The sequence below is a fragment of the Panthera leo genome, chromosome F2, assembly GCF_018350215.1.
Source record: "Panthera leo isolate Ple1 chromosome F2, P.leo_Ple1_pat1.1, whole genome shotgun sequence".
Lineage (NCBI taxonomy): Eukaryota > Metazoa > Chordata > Mammalia > Carnivora > Felidae > Panthera > Panthera leo.
The window spans coordinates 82,819,545-82,841,886 of record NC_056695.1 but is presented as its reverse complement, the minus strand read 5'-3'; the positions used below and the strand labels follow the sequence as shown (position 1 = coordinate 82,841,886).

General features: G+C 49.8%; 1 protein-coding gene across 4 annotated transcripts in view; it reads right to left on the bottom strand.

The window, feature by feature from the left end:
- The window catches only part of PPP1R16A (protein phosphatase 1 regulatory subunit 16A), a 40,583-nt gene that overhangs the window by 7,590 nt on the left and 10,651 nt on the right, over positions 1 to 22,342 (bottom strand). Inside the window, exon 2 of one of the 4 annotated variants that reach the window (XM_042923999.1) lies at positions 19,891 to 20,024. The exons of the other annotated variants lie outside the window; for them this stretch is intronic. The gene's annotated coding sequence lies outside the window, so the exon portion shown is untranslated. The remainder of the gene's footprint in view (positions 1 to 19,890; positions 20,025 to 22,342) is intronic. 4 annotated transcript variants of the gene reach the window in all.

The window sequence follows — 22,342 nt, the reverse complement described above, 5'->3', positions numbered from 1 at the left end:
GGCCATGCTTGCACCCAAAGTCCCCTGTTGACTACTTCACCACATCACACCCTCAGCGTCTGGGTGAGGATTAGAGATGGTGCCACAAGAGCCCGGAGCCATGGCTTCACTCGCCCATGGCCTTGTTCAGAGAGGGGAAGAGACTGGCGGTGGAGGCTGGGGGAGTCCACCTGCTGGGGGGCCACACAGGCAGCACGGGGGTGGTCACTGCAGGGAGCACAGAGGGCCAGTGCAGGGAGCACGGGGGGGGGGGTGTCACTGCAGGGAGCACGGGGGGGGGGGGGGGTCACTGCAGGCAGCGGGGGGGGCCACACAGGGAGCACGGGGGGCCACTGTAGGGAGCACGGGGGGCCACTGTAGGGAGCATGGGGGCCACTGCAGGGAGCACGAGGGGCCACACAGGGAGCACGGGGGGCCACACAGGGAGCACGGCGGGCCACACAGGGAGCACGGGGGGCCACTGTAGGGAGCATGGGGGCCACTGCAGGCAGCACGAGGGGCCACACAGGGAGCACGGGGGGCCACTGCAGGGAGCACGGAGGGCCACACAGGGAGCACGGAGGGCCACACAGGGAGCACGGGGAGCCACTGTAGGGAGCATGGGGGCCACTGCAGGGAGCACGAGGGGCCACACAGGGAGCACGAGGGGCCACACAGGGAGCACGGAGGGCCACACAGGGAGCACGGGGGGCCACTGTAGGGAGCATGGGGGCCACTGCAGGGAGGATGGGGGCCACTGCAGGGAGCACGAGGGGCCACACAGGGAGCATGGGGGGCCACACAGGGAGCACGGAGGGCCACACAGGGAGCACGGGGGGCCACTGTAGGGAGCATGGGGGCCACTGCAGGGAGGATGGGGGCCACTGCAGGGAGCACGAGGGGCCACACAGGGAGCATGGGGGCCACACAGGGAGCACGGAGGGCCACACAGGGAGCACGGGGGGCCACTGTAGGGAGCATGGGGGCCACTGCAGGGAGCACGGGGGGCCACACAGGGAGCACGGAGGGCCACACAGGGAGCACGGGGGGCCACACAGGGAGCACGGGGGGCCACACAGGGAGCACGGGGGGCCACACAGGGAGCACGGGGGGCCACTGTAGGGAGCATGGGGGCCACTGCAGGGAGCACGAGGGGCCACACAGGGAGCACGGCGGGCCACACAGGGAGCACGGGGGGCCACACAGGGAGCACGGGGGGCCACACAGGGAGCACGGAGGGCCACACAGGGAGCACGGGGGGCCACTGTAGGGAGCATGGGGGCCACTGCAGGGAGCACGAGGGGCCACACAGGGAGCACGAGGGGCCACACAGGGAGCACGGGGGGCCACTGTAGGGAGCATGGGGGCCACTGCAGGGAGGACGGGGGCCACTGCAGGGAGCACGAGGGGCCACACAGGGAGCACGGGGGGCCACACAGGGAGCACGGGGGGCCACTGTAGGGAGCACGGGGGGCCACTGCAGGGAGCACGGGGGGCCACTGCAGGGAGCATGGGGGCCACTGCAGGGAGCACGAGGGGCCACACAGGGAGCACGAGGGGCCACACAGGGAGCACGGAGGGCCACACAGGGAGCACGGGGGGCCACTGTAGGGAGCATGGGGGCCACTGCAGGGAGCACGGGGGGCCACACAGGGAGCACGGAGGGCCACACAGGGAGCACGGAGGGCCACACAGGGAGCACGGGGGGCCACTGTAGGGAGCATGGGGGCCACTGCAGGGAGCACGGGGGGCCACACAGGGAGCACGGAGGGCCACACAGCACTAAGCAGGGGTGGGGGGAGGCTGCTTCAACACACAGCCACGGAGGGCAGGATCCACCTCTGTCCTCGCACCAAAATCAACTCCGGGCTCATCAGAGACACAGACCTAAGGAAAACTAAAGCCACAGGAGTACAAGAAGGAAAGAGTTATCTGTGTGATCCCAGCAAAGGGGAAAGCCTTTCTCGACTGGACGCAAAACCCAGGAACAAAAACAGAAAACTGATCAATCCAGTTGCACTAGACGTTCAAAATGCACAGGAAAACAAAGCAACTCAAAGCAAAACCTTACAGGGGCCCTTGGGGGGCTCAGTCGGTCAAGCGTCTGACTCCTGACTTCCGCTCAGGTCACGATCTCACAGTCGGTGAGTTCGAGCCCTGAGTCGGGGTCTATGCTGACAGCACAGAGCCTGCTTGGGATTCTCTCTCTCTCTGCCCCTCCCCTGCTCTCGCACACTCTCTCTCTCAAAATAAATAAACTTAAAAAAAAAACAACAACTACAAAACCAGAAAACACATGGTCAGCTGGCCAAAATATTTACAATAAACATGACAAAGTGGTCCTCAAGTCAAGTGGCGGGGCAAAGTCCAAGGCAGTTGACGGGACAAAGGACACAGATCCCATCAGAAACATCCAGTCAGACAGTCGCCTCCCTAATAATTAACAGTAGGATGTGAGCTTGGACAGCACACATGGCTGGACCACAGAGGCCAAGGACACACCTGAGGCCTCTAGAGAGCATAAAAGGCTGTAGACCAAACACTCTGTTCGAGATACTTCCCTGTGGATACACCTGCCACTGCTCAGAAGACAAAGGTGAGGACACCACTGCCAGCCCAGCAGAAGACCCCTCGGAGAACTGGCAAGGACACGGTGGGGGCTCCACCTCCTCAGACCTCGGCTGAGATGGAAGGGAACACAGAGACAGGCTGGATGAGGGGAGCAGCATCGAGGAGGGGGCTTCTGACCCTGTTCTCAATCCCCCAGTTCTGAAACCCTCGCCACCAATGACCTCGGCCCTGTTTCTGGGCCTTCACTCTCCCTTGGGAGTCCCAGGTCCCCTCCACCCTGCTCCCTTCCCGCCAGCCTTCTCTCCCCACCTCAGCCACCACCCCCCCCCCGCCCCATTTCTCGCTGTGGCCTGCAGCCCCCTCCCCCCTCCTCTCCATAAGAGTCCCAGCTGACGTGAGCCATCAGCTGTGCCTGCCACCCACACCAGCCCTTGCTGTGGGCATCGCCCCACCGCCGCGCCAGGCCTGAATTCCTGGTGGTCTCAATATTCCCGTGACCATCTTCAACGCCCTGCCCCTCAGTCTCGACCTCTTCTTCCTGCCAAAGGCCTCGCCCTCTGCCCCAATCATGCCCTCGACCCTGTCACCACCAGTAACTGTCCCCTGACCCCCACTCTGGCATTTCAGCTCAACACCCCCTTCTCAGACCAGCACCTGCCCCAGCTCAGTCCTGCTGACCCTAGCACTGCAGAGCCCCCACGTCCTCATCTGCAGCTTCAGGCCGTACTCAGCCATCACACACTCTGTGGTCCTCCTGACTTACAGCGCCCAGATGGGAAGCCCGGCCTGTCCAGCACCACTGCCCCAGCTCCGAACGAACCAGCAGAGCCAGGGACTAAAGGCCACACACCAGACAAGCGCAGGGCCCACTCTGTGGAGGCTGCTTTTAGGCAGCAGGCTTGAGCAATGGAAGCCTGAGTAAGTAAGGGCACTCATGGCGACCACCCACGGGGCTGAGTACGAACAGGCCCCTCACGACCCGCCTCAAAGCAGCCACAGGTCCTAGCTGACCACAGTGGGTTACTGACAGCCCGGCAGTTACCAAAAGAAAATTCTATAGTTTCCATACCTCCTCACTCCCTGACTTAGCTACAGCTCCCCCCACACCCCCCCCCCCCCGCTCCTGACAGACAGTCTCCGCTTTGCTGTCCTGCCTGCTGCAGTGTGTTCAATAAACTTCTGTCTCCTTTGTTCTGTCTTGGATGAACTGTGTCACCGTCCAGGTGGCCAGCGTCCACCCAACTGGGAGCCCCACACACTCCATGGCACTACTTCTTCCAGAAATCTCACAGCTTCCCTTGCCTCTTCTCCCATATTTTCATGCTCAGCTGCTGACACGTTTCATGAGAAGACAGAAGCCTTTAGACAGAGATGTCCACCTGGCCCAACAATCCGCCTGCCGCTGGCCCCCCGCCACAGTGCTTCACCCCACAGCAAAGACCCGGACCCATGCCCCGTGGACCTCTCTAGGACCCGTCTTCCACCATCAGCTCTCTCCTGCCTCTGGGTCCTGTCCATCCCAACCTAGCTGAAAAACAACAAACCTGCTGGATGAGACAAAGACGTTTGTATCGCTACTTCGAGTCATATTTGTACTAAACTTCTAGCTAGTGCACCTGGGCACGAAAAAGAAAGAAATGGAATAAGGATAGGAAGGGTGGAAAAAACTCATTATGTGCAAATGGCATTGTGTAGGATAAAAACCTGAAAGGTCTTTTTCTTCTTTTAATGTTTATTTAGAGACAGAACCAGAGCATGCATGAGCAGGGGGAAGGGCAGAGAGAGAGAGGGAGAGAGAGAATCCCAAGCAGGCTCCATCCACACTGTCAGTGCAGAGTCCGATGTGAGATCACGAACCTGAGCTGAAATCAAGAGACAGATGCTCAACAGACTGAGCCACCCAGATGCCCTGAAAGATCCTCTAGGAAAACTATTGAAATTAATTAAAACAGAAGAATATTGGTAAATACAAGAGTCATGTAAAAAATAATTGTATCAGGGCGTCTGGGTGACTCAGTTGAGTGTCTGACTCTTGATTTCAGCTCAGGTTGCGATCCCAGGGTCATGGGATGGGGCCCCTTGTCAGGCTCCGTACTCAGTTTGAGATGAGATCCTCTCCTCTCCTCTCCTCTCCTCTCCTCTCCTCTCCTCTCCTCTCCTCTCCTTTCCTCTCCTCCCCTGTCTCCTCTCCTCTCCCCTCCCCCCCTCCCCTCCCCTTCCCCCAACTCTCCTCTGCCCCTCTCTCCCCTTTGCACTCTCTAAAATAAAATTAAAACATTTTTTTTTTAAAAAAGAAACAAAGTGGGCAAAAGGTACGAACAGACGTTTCACTGAAGGGGATATACATATGGCAAAAAAGCCCATGAGAAGATCTTCAACAGCATCAGCCATCAGGAAAATGCAAATTAAAACCACAGTGAGATATCGCCGCACGTCTATCTGAATGGCAAGGGTTTAAAGAAAATGGGTCTCACACACTGCCGATGGGCAGGTAAAATGGCACAGCCACTCTGGAAAACAGTTCGGCAGTTTCTTACAAAAAGTAAATGTGTGTTTACCATAGGACCCAGGAGGGGCACTCTTGGGCATTTGTCCTAGAGAAATGACATCCAAGTTTACACAAACACCCGAACACGAACTTCATAGCAACTTTATTAGTAATAGCCCCAAACTGGAAACACCCCAGCCCTTCAATGGGTGAATGGTTAATGGAACTCTGGTCTACCCACATCATGGGACACTCTTCAGCAATGAAAGGGTCCAACTATGGATGCACACAGCCCGGGTGGTCTCAAGGGCACTGGGCACCTAACAGTCACACCCCACGTGATCCCAGTGATAAAATACCCTCGATGTGGTCAGATCCTAGGGTGTGGGGTGGGGGCTGAGGGAGAAGATGGCCATGGCTACCCAGGCAGCACAGGGTCCTTGTCGTGGAGCTGCTCTGCACCTTGATTCTGGTGGTGACAAAAACCCACACGTGTGACAAGAATGCGCAGAAGTAAACACACACGTGTGTGCACACACATCCAGGTGCACACAAAACTGGAAAAATCAGTGTGGATGCTAGTGTCCCAGACGTCTTCAGGGGACTGTCTCTCTGAACTGCTTCTTACAACTGAATGTAAACCTGCAGTGATCTCCAAATAATGTTTAAAAATAAAAAGAGTGAAAAGAGGATGGCCTGGAGAAGGAAGTGGTGTTGGCAATACATAACCAGCAATCGATAGAAGAACTACTAAAAAGCAAAAGGGAACCTTCCGCCAAACAGCGAATGGGCCAAAGACCTTCCGAGACCCCCTCACGTCATCCACAGAAGGTGTCCCGCCCCGCCCGCCAGGCCATCAGCCACCAGGGAGACACTCCCTCAAGAGCTGAGACCCGTGCTGGGGAAGGCACAGGGGACCTGTGGCTGTCCCGGAATGGTACCCACATCCTCCAACAGCCACCCCACTGCAGGCACTGCCCTAGAGGAAGCGTGCCCGGGTCCCACACTGAACCTGCTCCAGGGGCATGGCTGTACAGGACATTCCCAGGAGAGCTGGCCAACTGGGACACTGGGCTGTGGGCTCAAATGCTCAATCGATGTCCATCTCCCTGAAGCTTCAGGAAGCGCATGCTCAAGGGTCAAGGGCACACATGGGTCCCTGAGCACCTGGCCCCATTGGCAGTGGGGAACCCCCAGGATCACTCCAACAGAATGGGAGGGATCGGCCGCCACATAACTCTCGCCTGTCACAGCATCAGGATGACTTTCAGAGACCTGCTCTGTGAGGCTGGGGGGATCATCATCCTCACTTGGCCCAGGGCACCAGAGGATTCTCAGGGGAGGAGCCACATCCACACTGTGCCACGGTCACCTGTCATTCTAGGCTTTGAAGTCTCTCAAAGCCAACACAGGAATGGGGTTAACGGCCTCCTACTCTCAAAGCGTCCTTCCTCCATGTCCTAATCTCTCAGAGTGGCATATGCCTGTTCCTCTGTCCTTCTGCCTGTCTCCCACCACAGTCTCAGGGACCCATTACGGGCAGCCCCTTGGTGGACCTAACTCCAGTTCTGCCTGTGCTACTGCCTGGGGGGCCTGGGACCTCCTCCGGTCCCTCAGACTCCCCTGGTACCAGCCTCCACCACCCAGGAGAACCCCAGGATGGGAGTGCCTGCTCTGGTTACGTCCTTGGCACTAGCCAACCCCACCATGGCTCAACAACCCTGCCACCACAACGGCTACCAAGGCAGACCTGGGCTCCAGAAAGCCCACATTCCCTGCTCATTCACTCGTTTCTTCCACAAGCGGCAGTCCAGCTCCTGCCTCTCCAGGCTGGCCTTCAAGGGAAGGGCGCTAGATGACCATTTACAAGGTGCCATCCCATGGGCAGGAAGGAGCAACCAGTCTGAGTGAAGGGTCAGCATAAAGGCCCTGAGGGAAGACATCTGGTGAGTTTGAGAACTAGGAAGCAGGCAACAGCAGGAGTGGGGAGGCCCACGGGATGGCCCACGGCGTGGCTGGACCCTCTTGCCAGGGAGGGGAGAGGAGGCCCCGAGAGGCAAGGCCGGAGCTACCCCTGGGCCCTGACTCCCACTGGGTCTGTATCTTTCACAGGTGCTGCTCTGCTCCCAGCTGGAGCTCCAGCCAGTCTCCACACTGCAGCCCCAGGGCACTGAAAACGCTAACCTCAACCCCCTCACCTCTGCATGAAGCACCCCCATGGTCCCGACAGCCCCACGGAAGGCCAGGGCTCAGGCACACAGCCCAGACGCCCTGGACTCAGGGCCTGCACAGGTTTCCACCCCAGCACTCGGCAGCCCTGCTCGTCACCCCGGCGGGACGCCCTCCCACCACTGTGCGGCCAGCCTGGATCTCATGGCAGCCGTGCGTGCCTGGGCCCGGGACGGACAGGCTTCCAACATTTCCCCCAGTGTGTCGGGGCCCCCTCCGAAAAGTCTTTTTTACGGTGAAGTGTGATACAAATACAGAAGACACCGAACACACACCTAAACTGGAGACAGAACCATGCGAGCGCTACCCCATCAGGACGGGGTCAGGGCCTCCCCTCACTCTTCTGGCCGTCGCTACCTCGGGTGTGATTTTTCTACCTATGTGTCCACGCACACCTTCCAGGCACGGGAGCACGACACATCCAGTCGGAGCTCTGTGGCTCTAAGGGTTGGCCTCTTATGACTGTAACAGTCCGTTATGGGGCCGTACACGCTCCAGTTCACTTTTCTTCCGTCCTGACCTCCAACTGTCCCAGCACCGCTTGTGTGGTGGCTGCTTCCCCGCACACTGCTCTGTGGCGCCACCTCGGACATAAAGCAAGTTCCCACACATCTGAGGCCGTTCTAGATTCTCGACTCTGTTCCGCTGGTCCGTTTATTGGTCCCTGAGCCTGTACGAGGTGTCCTACATGCTGTGGCTCTATAACCCATCTCCTCTCTGGCTCCCCGGCCTCCCATCAAGGACTAACTCACCCGGTCTCAGCTTCCTCTGAGACCCTCACAAAGGGCCTACATCCTTTCTCAGCGGTCTCCGTGCTCCTCGGAGCCCCCTACCATGACACAGACCTGTAGAGCCAGACAAAATGCAAGCTCTCCGGGATTCTAACCCACAGAATGAAATTTCACTCAGCTCAGTCACAACTGCCGTGTGACAATCCTGCGAGGGGGTCCTGGGAGTGAGGCCCCGGGGGCCAGAGCAGGCTCTAGACACAGGCAGGGACCACAGCGAGCTCTGGTGGCAGTGCCTACGAGGGGCCAGAGTCCGGCAGGCCTCTCCCCAGAAACCAGAGGCTCCAAGCCTCCCTCTCCCCTTTCCTCACCCTTTGCCACCCAGCTCCAAAATAAACTGAATAAACTAACAGCAAGGTGTCAGGGGCCTAGACGCCCTAATGAAAGAAACTTGGCTGGAGGCATCTGCACTTGAAAAGAGGCTCACTGAGGACTGAAGGGAAAAGCCAGCTCTTGGCTAGGAGACAGAAAGGACTTCCAGAAGCTCCAGGTCACCTGGAGGCCAACACAGGCTCCAGTCCCTCAGCAGCCACACTGTCCCATGTAGCCTCGGTTAGCCTAGTCCCTCCAATGGGCCAGGACCCAAACATGCAGATCTGGAGAGTAAAGTCTGTCAGATACAATAAGGGCAAAACCACAACGCTGTAACCCTGGGTCTGCTCTGACTCAAACCTCTCCCCAACAGACAATGACCCTTGCGCCTCGGAAGTAAGGGAAGCTGGGGGCGTGAGGGGTGGAAGAGGCATGGGGGCCACACAGCCTTAGAGCAAGAGATGTGCGGATCTGAGCACACACGTGCCCAGGGTGAGACCCCGCCCCCCCCATAAACCCAGTGGGAGAACTAGAGGGGCATCAGAGAGAAAGGGAGTTCATGATTAGCATACAGATTCCTGGAAGCTGGAGGCAAGAATGGTGAACAGAGAGGACGGCAAGACGGTGTGTCCATGCAACAATGGAGGTCAGAAAAACTCAAGGACATGATACAGGGGACAGGTGACACATAAAACAGCAGAATCCCCATGAGCCTGAAGCCAGCAAGAACACTGTTCTTCTAGGGGTACAGGACCTGGGTGACGGGACACACAGACAAGAGCACATAGTTCTGCATCTGGCCTAACTCTGCAACAGAAAGACTGACATCGTTTCCAACTTTTGCAACACAGGATTATGAACAACGTGACAATGTAACTTCTACCACACTTGCCTTGTAAACGTGGTGGCATAGTCCACTTTAGGACATACACGCAAAAGAACTGAGGACAGGGACTCAGATATCTGTGCACCAATGTTCACAGCAACATCATTCCCAATAGCCAAAAAGCAGAAACAACTCAAATGTCCCCTGACAAAAGAAAAGATAAACCAAATGTGGTATATACGTACAAGGGAGTATTCAGTCATAATAAAAGAAGGAAAATCTGATACATGCTACAAATGTATCTGACCAAAGGGCACATGTAGTAGGATTCCACGTCTATGAAGTACCTGGAATAGGTAAATTCACAGAGACAGAGACAGAAAGAATGGTGGTTGTCAGGGGCTGGCAGACAGGGGTGGGAATTGTTTAAAAATGACAGGGTTTCTGGGGCGCCTGGGTGGCTCAGTCGGTTGAGTGTCCAACTTCAGCTCAGGTCATGATCTCTCACATTTCATGAGTTCGAGTCCCACATCGGGCCGCTTGGAGCCTGAAGCCTGCTTCTGATTCTGTATCTCCCTCTCTCTCTGCCCCTCCCCCACTCATGCTCTGTCTCTCTCTCTCTGTCCCAGAAACAAATAAACATCAAAAAAAATTTTTTTTTTAATGACAGAGTTTCTGTTTCAGTTGGTTAAAAAGTTCTGGAAATGGATATTGATGATGGCTGCACAATATTGCAAATGTACTCAATGCTACTGAATTGTACCTAAAAATGGTTACAATGTTAAATTTTATATTACGTACATTTTACCACAATTAAGGGAAAAAAACAGTAGGGGTGCCTGGGTAGTCTACTTGGTTAAGCATCCAACTTTGGCTCAGGTCATGACCTCCCGGTTCGGGAGTTCGAGCCCCACATTGAGCTCTGTGCCGTCAGCACGAGTCTGCTTCGGATCCTCTGTCTTCCTTCTCAAAACGATTATTTATTTTTGAGAGAGAGAGAGAGCAAGTGTAAGTGGGGTAAGGACAGAGAGAGGGAGACAGAGGATCCGAAGCAGGCTCCACGCTATCTGTACAGAGCCCAACGCGGGGCTCAAACTCTTGACCGTATGACCATGACCTGAGCCCAAATCAAGAGTTGGCCACTTAACCCACTGAGCACCCAGGTGTTCCGCATTAAGAAAATCAGACAAACAAACAAAGTAAAAGGCACGGGGGACTAGAGGAAGAGGAGGAAAAGGGCCAGCTCCAAACCCCCCCTTGCACGAGACAGGCCAGTCTGCCGAGAACTGCTGGGGCAGGATGGAGGTTCCCCACATCCTGTTTGCAATAATCATGTTACTGGCAGTGAAGCTGGTATTTTTACCCTAAGACCATCCTAGGCTTATTGTGGGATGCAACAGATAAGTAGCTCACACCTATCACTTATAAGATAACAGTTCTGTCATCCTGGCTCACAGAGAACCAAGATTCCTGGCATGGGAGAAAAAAGATACAAACGTAAGAGTAAGGAGGTAAAGTTCCTGTGGTCCTATATATGACCTGGAAGCCCCCATATAAACTTGTAATGTGGGGGTACCTGGGCGGCTAGGTCAGTTAGGCCTCAGACTCTTGATTTTGGTCCAGTCATGATCTCACAATTCGTGAGATCGAGCCCCACGTTGGGCTCTGTGCTGACAGCACGAAGCCTGTTTGCGATTCTTCTCTCCCTCTCTCTGCCCCTCCCCTGCTTGCATGCCCTTTCTCAAAATAAATAAAAACTTAAAAAAAAAAAGTTTTCTTTCTACAAAAAGATTTAAAAAATATTTACAGAGTGAATGACATATTTGAGATTTGCTTCAAAATAACATAAAAAGTTTAGGTGAAACAAAACTGTCATGAGTTGGTAATTGTTGAAGTTGGGTGATGAATATGTGGGGACCATTATATCCTGTCTACATATATAGACATTTGAAATTTTCCATTAGTAAAAGCTAAAAAAATTTTTTTTTATTTTACCAGGGTAGACCATATGCTGGGACATAATCCAAGATTCAGCAGATTCATAAGGAATGAAAGCACACAGAATATGTTTACCAACCACAATGGAATTAAACTAGAAATCAATAACAAAAATATATCTAGAAAAACTCCCAAATATTTGGAAGCTTTAAAGCATATTTCTAAATAACCTACAGGCTAAGGTAGAAATCAAAATGGAAATTAGAACATATTTTGAGCTGAATGAAAATGTAAACATAACATATCAAAATATGTGAGATGCAGTTAAAGCAGTGCTTGGAAGGAAATATTTACCTTTGAAAGTTTAAATAAGAAGGTCAAATCAATAACCTAAGCTTCCACTTAAGAAGCTAGAAAAAAGAGGGGAAAATTGGGGCACCTGGGTGGCTCAGTCAGTTAAACGTCAGACTCTTGATCTCAGCTCAGGTCTTGATCTCAGGGTTGTGAGTTCAAGCCCCTTTTTGGGCTCCACACTGGGTGTGAAGCTTACTTAAAACAAAACAAAATAATGTAGTAGTAGTAGTAGTAATAGCAATAAAAAAGAGGAAAATTAAACCCAAAGTAAGTAAAATACAATACTAATAAGAACAGAAAATAATTAAATAGAAAATAGACAAACAGAGGAAAATGTTGAAACTAAAAGCTGTTCCTTTGAAAATCTCAATAAAATTGATACTCTTACTCAACTGATCAAGAAAGGAAAAGACAAAAACTACCAACGTCATGAATGAAAAAGTGGACATCACTACAGATCTTACAGACCATTAAAAAGATTAAAATGACAGTGTTCTGAACAATTTATGACAATAAATTCAACAACTTAGGTCAAGGGTCAACAAACTATAACCGATAGACCAGATCTGGTCTACCACATGTTACTATAACTGAAGTTTTATGAGAATATAGCTATACTAGCTTGTTTATGTATTGTCTATGGCTGTTTTGTGCTACCACAACATAGTTGAGTAGCTGCAACAGAGACCACATGACCTGAAAAGCCTAAAATATTTACCATTTGGCCTTGTATGGAAAAAAATTGCCATGTTTAACTTAGATAAATGGGCAAATTACCTGAATGAAACAAATTATCAAAATGAATTCAAGAAGAAACAGAAAATTTGAATAGCCCTGTATCTATTAAAGAAATTAAATTTACAGTAAGAAACTTTCCCAAAAAAGTAACTCTAAGCCCAGATGGTTTCACTGGTAAATTACATCAAACACTTAAGGTAGAAATAATACCAAATCTACAAAAGCCCTTTCTAAAAATAGAAGAGAAAGGAACACGTCCCTAAGTAATTTTGTAAGGCCACTATTACCCTGACACTAAAACCAAAGACATAACAAGTTAAGAATACTATATACCAGGGCGCCTGGGTGGCTCAGTGGCTTAATCATCTTGACTTCAGCTCAGGTCATGATCTCACAGTTTGTGAGTTTGAGCCCCACATGGGACTCTGTGCTGACAGCATGAAGCCTGCTTTGGATCCTCTGTCTCCCTCACTCTCTACTCCTCACCGTCCCCTGCTTGTGTGTGCACGTACTCTCCCCCACTCCCCCCCACCCTGTCTCTCTCCAAAATAAACAAACATTAAAAAAAAAATACTACACACCAATTTATTTATGAATAGCTTCAAAAATCCTTTTAACATTATTATCAAATTGAAACCAGCAATATGTAAGAAGAATAATACGTCATGACCAAGTCGGGTATATTTCAAGAATAAAAATTTGGTTTAACACTTTAAAAATCAAAATACAATCAAATCAATAAAAGTAGAGAATGCATTTGGCAAAATCCAACATCTGATCATGATAACAATCAAACAAACTTTGGGGCTCCTGGTGGCCAGTCAGTTGAGCATCTAACTCTTGATTTCAGCTCAAGTCACCATCCCAGGATCATGGGATCAAGCCTTGCATCAGGCTCTACACTGAACGTGGAGCCCGCTTAAAATTCTCATTCATTCTCTCTCTCTCTCTCTCTCCCTCAATTGCACTTTCTCTGTAAAATTAAACAAACAAAAAAACTTTGAAAACTAGGAATAGAAGGAAAATTCCTCAGCTATATCATGCCTAATGGGAAGAGAACGAACACTTTCCTCCTAGGATCAGGGACACCAATCCTGTTCAACCTTGTACTAGAGGTCCCAGCCAGTGCACTAAGCCAAGAAACAAAAAGCATGCAAATTGGAAAGGAAAACGTAAGACTCTTTAGATTCAGAAAGCATGTAGAAAGGTATGTAGAAGATATGTAGAAAATCCTTAGGAGGGCACCAGGGGGCTCAGTCAGTTAAACAGGCAACTCTTGGGTTTCAGCCCAGGTCATGATCTCACAGTTCGGGGGTTTGAGCCCCGAGTCAGTCTCTACACTGACAGCACACAGCCTGCTTGGGATTCTCTCTCTCCCTCTCTCTCTGCCCCTCCCCCACTCGTGCTCTGTCTCTCTCAAAATAAATAAATAAGCTTAAGAAAATCCTTAGGTATCTACAATAGAGATACTAGAATAAAGAAGTATATTTAGCAAGGCTGTGAAATACAAGGACAATGTCAAAATTAACTGTATGTCTGTACTGGCAACGAACAACTGGAAAGTGTAAAATGTTCATTATTACCTACAAAATTAATATCACAAAGTATGGAATACTTTGAAACTCCCTTCAAAAGGTAGAGCCTAGAGAGCGCCTGGGGGGCTCAGTTGGCTGAGCGTCCAACTTCGGCTCGGGTCATGGTCTCACGGTTTGTGGGTTTGACCCCCGCGTCGGGCTCTGTGCTGACAGCTTGGAGCCTGGAGCCTGCTTTGGCTTCTGTGTCTCCCGCTCTCTCTGCCCCTTCCCCTATGCATACTCCATCTCTCTCTCAAAAATAAATAAATGTTAAAAAAAATTAAAAACAAAAAAAGGTAGAGCCTAATCCACTTCTCCCTCAGTATGGGTTGGATTTAGTTACTCACTTCTTTTTTAAGTTTATTTATTTATTTTGAGAGAGGCAGAGCATGAGCAGGACAGTGGCAGAGAGAGAAGGAGAGAGAGAGAATCCCAAGCAGGCTCTACACTGTCAGTGCAGAACCCAATGTGGGACTCAAACTCACAAACCTCAAGATCAGGACCTAAGCCGAAATCAAGACACTCAACCAACTGAGCCACCCGGGAGCCCCTAGGTACTCACTTCTAACAAACAGAAAACAAACAAAAGCAGAAACGGCAGTGGATAACTTCAGAGGTTAGGTCATAAAAGGTCATGCAGCCTCTTGCTTGCCCTCTCTTGGATCTCTGAGGCTGGAGGAAATTAGCTAGTATGCTGAGGCACTTGAGGAGTCTATGGAAAAGCCCATGGGCGAGAGCTGGGGACACCTAGCTTGTGAGCAGGTCCTCCGGCCCCAGTCCAGCCCTCAGCTGATGCAGCCCTGGCTATCCTAACACAACCACATGATAACTTGAACGGGAACCACCTAGCTAAGCCATTTTTGAATTCCTGACCTACAGCAGCTGTTAGATAACAAATGTCTGCTGTTTCAAGCCTCTATCTTTTAGGGTAACGTGATACACAGCAATAGACAATACAGTGTGAAAATTAATAAAACGAAACCTTATTTAGAATGGAGTCTGGCGGCCAGCAGAGGGAGCTCTCATGTCAATTACGCACCCACCAGGAACCTTCCAGGTGGCTACTGCTTTCCTGCCTCTGCCTGCCTCAGGACTTTTAGTTGCCAACAGCCCCTCCTCCTCACCCCCTTTCCTCCCTAAAGAGCCTGTGCTTTGCAGACCTGCCTCTGCTTTTGACAGAGCTTTCTTGCCCCGGGATGCAATTCCCTGCTATTCCCAAATAAACCCATTTTCACGGATAAAATAAGTGGCAGTTTGGGGCGCCTGGGTGGCTCAGTCGGTTAAGCATCTGACTCAGGCTCAGGTCATGATCTCGCAGTCTGTGAGTTTGAGCCCCGCATCAGGCTCTGTGCTGACAGCTCAGAGCCTGGAGCCTGCTTCAGATTCTGTCTCCCTCTCTCTCTGACCTCGTTCATGCTGTCTCTCCCTGTCTCAAAAATAAATAAATATTTTTTTAAAAAAATAAAAAAAAAAGTGGCAGTTTTATCTTTAAGGTTAACATTACTTGGTGATCAGAAGTGAGGCCCGGAACACCCCCAACAAATCTGAGGCTGTTGGGCAAGCAGGTACTCGTACCCACAGCGCCAACTGAGCTCAGTGCTTTCTTACCCACCCTGAAGTGTGAGGGGAAATTTTCTCCTGGATTCCAAGCTCTGCTCTCTGTTCGAGCTCTCGATGCTGTTCAGTGTCTGTTTCAAGGCCTTGTTTTTTTCTGAGAATAACCCATTTGGCCTCGGTCCGACTCCCACTTGGAACTAGACTGTTCCTTTTGGAACCATGCTGGCCTTTGGTCTGATTCCTTCTGGAGCCAGGCTGTTCCCACTGAAAGTGTGCTGTTTAGGGATTATTCTCTTTGCTCTAGAGAAAAGCCTCTAAGAAATGGGATCCTAGGGATCATAAGTGCTTTGAGAATGTCCTCCCTACTGGTTTTAAGTTTGAAAACTATGGTCTCAGGGCACCCAGGTGGCTCACCTGGTTAAGGATCCAACTCTTAATTTCGGCTCAGCTCATGATCTCACGGTTTGTGAGTTTGAGCCCCACGTCAGGCTCTATGCTGACAGAGCAGAGTCTGCTTGGAATTCTCTCTCTCTGCCTCTCTGCTGTGCTCACTCTCTCTCAAAATAAACAAACATTTAAAAACTATGGTCTCAGGTGGCTCAGTTGGTCAAGCATCCGACTTTGGCTCAGGTCATGATCTCATGGCTCGTGAGTTCGAGCCCCCAGTTGGGCTCTGGGCTGATAGCTCAGAGCCTGGAGCCTGCTTCAGTTTCTGCCTGTGTGTGTGTGTGTGTGTGTGTGTGTCTCCCCTTCCCCCGCCTCATGCTCTGTCTCTCTGTCTCAAAAATAAAGAAACAATAAAAAATTTATAAAATAAGGGTGGGGGGCACCTGGGTGGCTCAGTTGGTTGGGCATCCAACTTCAGCTCAGGTCATGATCTCACAGGTTCGAGAGTTCGAGCCCCACGTCAGGCTCTGTGCTGACAGCTCAATACCCGGAGCCTGCTTCAGATTCTATGTCTCCCTCTCTCTCTCTGCCCCTCCCCTGCTCTGTCTCTGTCTCTCAAAAAGTGAATAAACGTTAAAAAAAATATTTAAAAAATAAATAAAAATAAAAACTATGGTCTCTCCACATGCTCATTTATAAGTAAATGGACTGACTTAACCAAAAGTAATTTAGAACTTTAATGGCCATTATGGGGAAGGGAGGGGAAGGGAAGGGAAGGGATGCCTACTTTATTTTTATTTTATTTTATTTTATTTTATTTTATTTTATTTTATTTTATTTTATTTTTATTAATTTTTGAGGCAGAGAGAGACAGAGCATGAGCAGGGGAGGGGCAGAGAGAGAGGGAGACACAGAATCTGAACCAGGTTCTAGGCTCTGAGCTGTCAGCACAGAGCATTGCCGACACGGGGCTCGAACTCACAGGGTGTGAGATCATGACCTGAGCTGAAGTCAGACACTTAACCGACTGAGCTACCCAGGCGCCCCAGGGATGCCTACTTTATTTTATTATTTAAAAAAATATATTTTTTAATGTTTATTTATTTTTGAGAGATAAAGAGACAGAGCATGAGCAGGGGAGGGCAGAGAGAGAGGGAGACACAGAATCTGAAGCAGGCTCCAGACTCTGAGCTGTCAGCACAGAGCCCAACGCAGGGCTCGAACCCACAGACCGCAAGATCATGACCTCAGCTGAAGTCGGACGCTCAACCAACTGAGCCACCCAGGCACCCCTTGGGATGCCTACTTTAAATGGTATCTTGAGGCTCCCAAATGTTTTCGGGATTCTAAATTTGCCTCTTTGAAAAATACCATTTTGGGCACTGGGGTGGCTCAGTCAGTTGACTGTCTGGCTTCAGCTCAGGTCATGATCTCATGGTTTCAGAGTTCGAGCCCCGTATCAGGCTGTCTGCTGTCAGTGCTGAGCCTGCTTCAGATCCTCTGTCCCCCACTGCCCTCCGCCCTCTGCCCCTCTCCTGCTCACACCTTCTCTCTCAAAAATAAATAAACGTTACAAAAAAGAAAAGAAAGATACTATTTCTCTTTTAAATTTATTCATTTATTTTGAGAGAGAGAGAGAGCACCCACAAGCAGAGGAGGGGCAGAGAGAGAGGGAGAGAGAGAGAATCCCAAGCAGGCTCCACACTGTCAGCATGGAGCCCGACTCAAGGCTCAAACTCACTGGCCAGGACACCATGACCTGAGCAAGATCAAGAGACCGACACTTAACTGACGGGCCCACCCAGGCGCGCCGAAAAATACTGTTTCTAAGTTAACTGAGGCAAACCAACAATTAACAGGAGTCACAATGGCTTCTGAGGCCTCCTGCCCCTTCCCCATCCTCTTTGTCTGCAGACGCAGCAGCTACTTACGCCCAGTGCTTTTTTCCTCTTTCTGCCAAACTTCCCTTTTCCTTTGAACCTCTCCCCTCTCCCTCCTCTCCTGAACCTATTAAAACTTGGCCCTTCAAAGTTAAGTCTTCTGGGGGCGCCTGGGTGGCTCAGGGGGTTGAGCATCCGACTGTTGATTTCAGCTCAAGTCATGATCCGAGGGTTGTGGGTTCGAGCCCCATGTAAGGCTCTGTGCTGACAGCACGGAACCTGCTTGAGATTCTCACTCTCTCCCTCTCTCTCTGCCCCTCCCCACCCTCTCTCCTCCGTTCTCTCTCTCTCAAAATAAATAAATAAACATTAAAAACAAAAAGTAAAGTAACTGAAGACTCTCCTGGGTTTGCTGAAGAGTTTAACATAGTTATTCAAACTTCTCTACCTGGTCTCGCAGATTTTTATCAATTAGGCCACATATATTGGTGAGTGCCAGGCCAAATGTAGGATAAAGCTAGCCAAAAGGGAACATCCTGAAGGGATTTTAGAGAAACAAACCCCTAGCTGTGGGCAAGATACCAGCACACTAGCTAGAAACCTCTACAGAGCAAGGACAGGTGAGCCAAATTTGGACTCTTAACTGCCAGAGCCACCCAGATGGCCCTCAACAGCTTTTCTCAAGCCTGCAGACTGGAATCAAAGTCAGGCTTGTACACAGAAGCCTGATGAACCTGTTCATAATTACAATTGGCTCCAAACTGTCTTTAAAAAAAATTCTGGTCCTCCTTCAGCAACTGGATCCACCCAGGGAGCGCTCAACTCTGCGGTTACAAACAGGCTAAGGTGGTCTTTCTCCTTTAGTTAAAAGGACCAGGATGGAACTATGTCAGCCCCAGATTTAATCTGTCAGACCACATCAGTCATATGCTAGATGAGTCACATAAAAGAAAGACCAATAAAATTCTTAATTTTCAACTCTGGGAAAGAAGCTCCCGGAACAAACCAAACCCCTCAAGTCTCTGTTGTCACCGCAGAGTGCCAGGACACCGGCAGAGCACTCCAGGTGCCCTCAGCCCTCTCGCCAGCCTTTGCAAAGTCCTCATTCCCCATGGTGGGGCTCTGAGGGACTACAAGGCTCTTCACAGCCCTCCCTCTTGTGATCAGCTTGGAGAAACCACTCCATAGATCAGGAATGAATGTTTCTGTCCTAACGGACAGCACAGCTACAATCCTGGTGCCCGGCTACCTGCCTTGAGGTACTCAAACAGCTCAGACAGTGGGGGTCTCTAAGAAACTTCTAATAAACCTGTCTCTGAGCCCACTCTCTGTCTAGGCCTCTGAGAGACACCTACCCTTTTCTCCTTAGTTCTTCCAACCTATTCAGTTATTGGATTGAGGTCTTAGAAAAGTATCACGCCAGAATTTTTTTCTCACAAAGGAGGGAAATAATTCTAGGATTTTACAACAGTAATCAAAATAGCCAACCAGGGCAGTTAAATCACGCTTTGCTGTCTTTTATTTTCTGTTTCTGACTCTCACTGCCACTCTGTTTATGGGCAAAATCCTCAACTGATATTGGCAGAATCCACAAGGCACCTCCCCTCAAGATTCCAATGGATCCCTCAAGGGGTGTTGGGGGGCTTTGGGTCATGATCTCACGGCTTGTGAGCTCGAGCCCCGCGTGGGGTTCTGTGCTGACAGCTCAGAGCCTGGAGCCTGCTTCAGATTCTGTGTCTCCCTCTCTCTTTGCCCCTCTTGCACTCATGCATTTTCTCTCTCTCTCTCTCTCTCTCTCTCTCTCTCTCTCTCTCTCAAATAAATAAATAAATAAATAAATAAATGTTAAAAAAAAAATAGGTCACCTCAAACCCTCTCCCCAGAATTAATACCTATAGGTAAGCCCTGGAAGGCATCAAGCCCATAACAGGTTAGGAGGCTTAGGGCCCCATCATCCCCTGCACTAGTCCCTGTAATACCATTTTACCTGTAAGAAAACCCAATGGCCACAGAAGGGAAGTTTGTCCAGAACCTCCCAGCAATAAATAACACTGTTATCCCTCAACACCCTCTTGTTCCTAACCCACATGTGCTAACGTCCATTCCCAATGAAAGCAAATTTTTCACTGTAATTGACCCAAGAGTACATTTAGTTTTCCAGCCGATAAGGATAGCCAGCCAGAATCTGTTTCCCTTCACTTGGGAAGAACAGGAATCTGCCTGGACAGTAATGCCCTAGGCCTACAGAGACTTCTTACTTTTCACAAACCTTAAAAGCCAATTTGGATGACAGCAAGTTTTCTGCAGGCTCTACTTTGTCGCAATATGTAGATGATTTGCTTCTCTGCTCCCCTCCTCCTGCCACTTCACAGGAGACAGCATCCACATGTTAAAACTTTTGGCCTTAAAGAGACATAAAGTGGGAATGCAAGCTGGCGCAGCCATTTTGGAAAACAGTATGGAGGTTCCTCAAAAAACTAAAAATAGAACTACCCTATGACCCAGCAATTGCACTACTAGGCATTTATCCACGGGATGCAGGTGTGCTGTTTCAAAGGGACACATGCACCCCAGTGTTTACAGCAGCACTATCGACAAGAGCCAAAGTATGGAAAGAGCCCAAATGTCCATCGATGGATGAATGGATAAAGAAGATGTGGTTTATGTATACAATGGAGTATCACTCGGCAATCAAAAAGAATGACATCTTGCCATTTGCAACTACGTGGATGGAACGGGAGGGTATTATGCTAAGTGAAATTAGAGAAAGACAAATATCATATGACTTCACTCATGAAGACTTTAAGAGACAAAACAGAGGAACATAAAAGAAGGGAAACAAAAAGAATATAAAAACAGGGAGGGGGATAAAACATAAGAGACTCATAAATATGGAGAACAGAGGGTTACTGGAGGGGTTGTGGGAGGAGAGATGGGCTAATTGGGTAAGGGGCATTAAGAAATCCACTCCTGAAATCATTGTTGCACTATATACTAATTTGGATGTAAATTATTTTAAAAAATAAATAAGTAAAATAAAATAATGTTGTTCAATCTCCAAATTAAAACAAAAAGAGAGAGAGGGAGAGACATAGTCTCCCTGAACCCCACAAAAAACCTTCAATTTGCTCAAACTCGGGTTCAAAACTTTGGGCATCTGATCTTGAAGCAAAGACTACATTTGGACCCAGACAAAACCCCTCATGACTGCTTAATGCTGACAGATCACCTTCTGACCCCCATGACAATTTGCGGGAAACTCCTTTAGCCAATACAGATGTTTCATAGTCTACTAATGGTTCTTAAAGGATGAAAATGGGACTGGCTGGCTCAGTCAGTGGACCATGTGACTCTTGATCTTAAGGTCATAGGTTCAAGCCCCACGTTGGGTGTAGAGAGTATTTAAAAATTTTTTTTTAATCTTAAAAAAAAAAAACAAAAAAACGGGGCGTCGGTGGCTCAGTCGGTTGAGCATCTGACTTTGGCTCAGGTCGTGATCTTGCAGTCTGGTCTGTGGGTTCGAGCCCCACAAGGGGCTCCGTGCTGACAGCTCAGAGTCCGGAGCCTGCTTCGGATTCTGAGTCTCCCTCTCTCTCTGCCCCTCCCCTGCTCGCGCTCTGTCTCTTTCTGTCTTTGTCTCTGTCTCTCTCTCAAAAATTAAGAAACATTTTTTTAAATGTTAAAACGATGAAGGATGAAAATGGTAAATATGGTGCTGGGTATACTACTGCACCCTCTTGAAGTCACTGAGACGGCACCTTGACCTCTGGCCACTCCAACACGACAGCCTGAGCTCTGCAGCTTACTCTAGCTTGTATCTTCATCCATGACAAAACCAGAAACATTTTCCATAGAAAAAATGCTGCTTTCAAGGAAACCAATGGTCAAAACCTTTGTCATGGTCCAAAAGGATGTTCTCCCAAATGATGATTTGGAAAAGTTGATAAGAGATAGCCAAGAATTGGCCCCAGAGATGAAAAACAGTATTGGAAATCTAGTAATTACTGGCTCAACAAGAAGAGAACTCTGGTTTGAACCAAATAACAATCCAGCCTTCCCAGAAATTCTAAAGTTCGCACTACCTCCCTCCATACGTGCATTAAATCATGGTCTACTGACAGAATGGTAGCATTCATGAACCACTATTTGTGGAGAAAGAGAAGAAAGGGTGCCCATAGCGTCTACCTTGCTTTCCCACCAATCCAAAGTGTAATCCAGGGAAATCTGTTCACACAAGTGGATTTCACACAGCTTTCCCATCTCACAGGTATAGATATATATGTTTTAGTCATGGTTTGTATGGTTTCTCACTGGACCAAAGCTTTCTTTTCTGGACGGGCCAATGCTTCTTCTGTGGCTAAAATTCCATTAGAAAAGGGAGCGCCTGGGGGCGCCGGGGTGGCTTGGTGGGTTAAGCGTCCGACTTCGGCTCAGGTCATGATCTCACGGTCCGTGAGTTCGAGCCTCGCGTCGGGCTCTGTGCTGGCAGCTCAGAGCCTGGAGCCTGTTTCGGATTCTGTGTCTCCCTCTCTCTCTGTTCCTCCCCTGCTCATGCTCTGTCTCTCTCAACAATAAATAAACATTAAAAAAAAAATTACATTCTATTAGAAAAGATTATCCCTACCCAGGGATCTCCTCTTGAACTTTGCAGTCATCAGGGAACTCATTTCACTGGCCAGTCCAACAACACATTCAGTTTGTACCCCACCTTCAATCCTCAG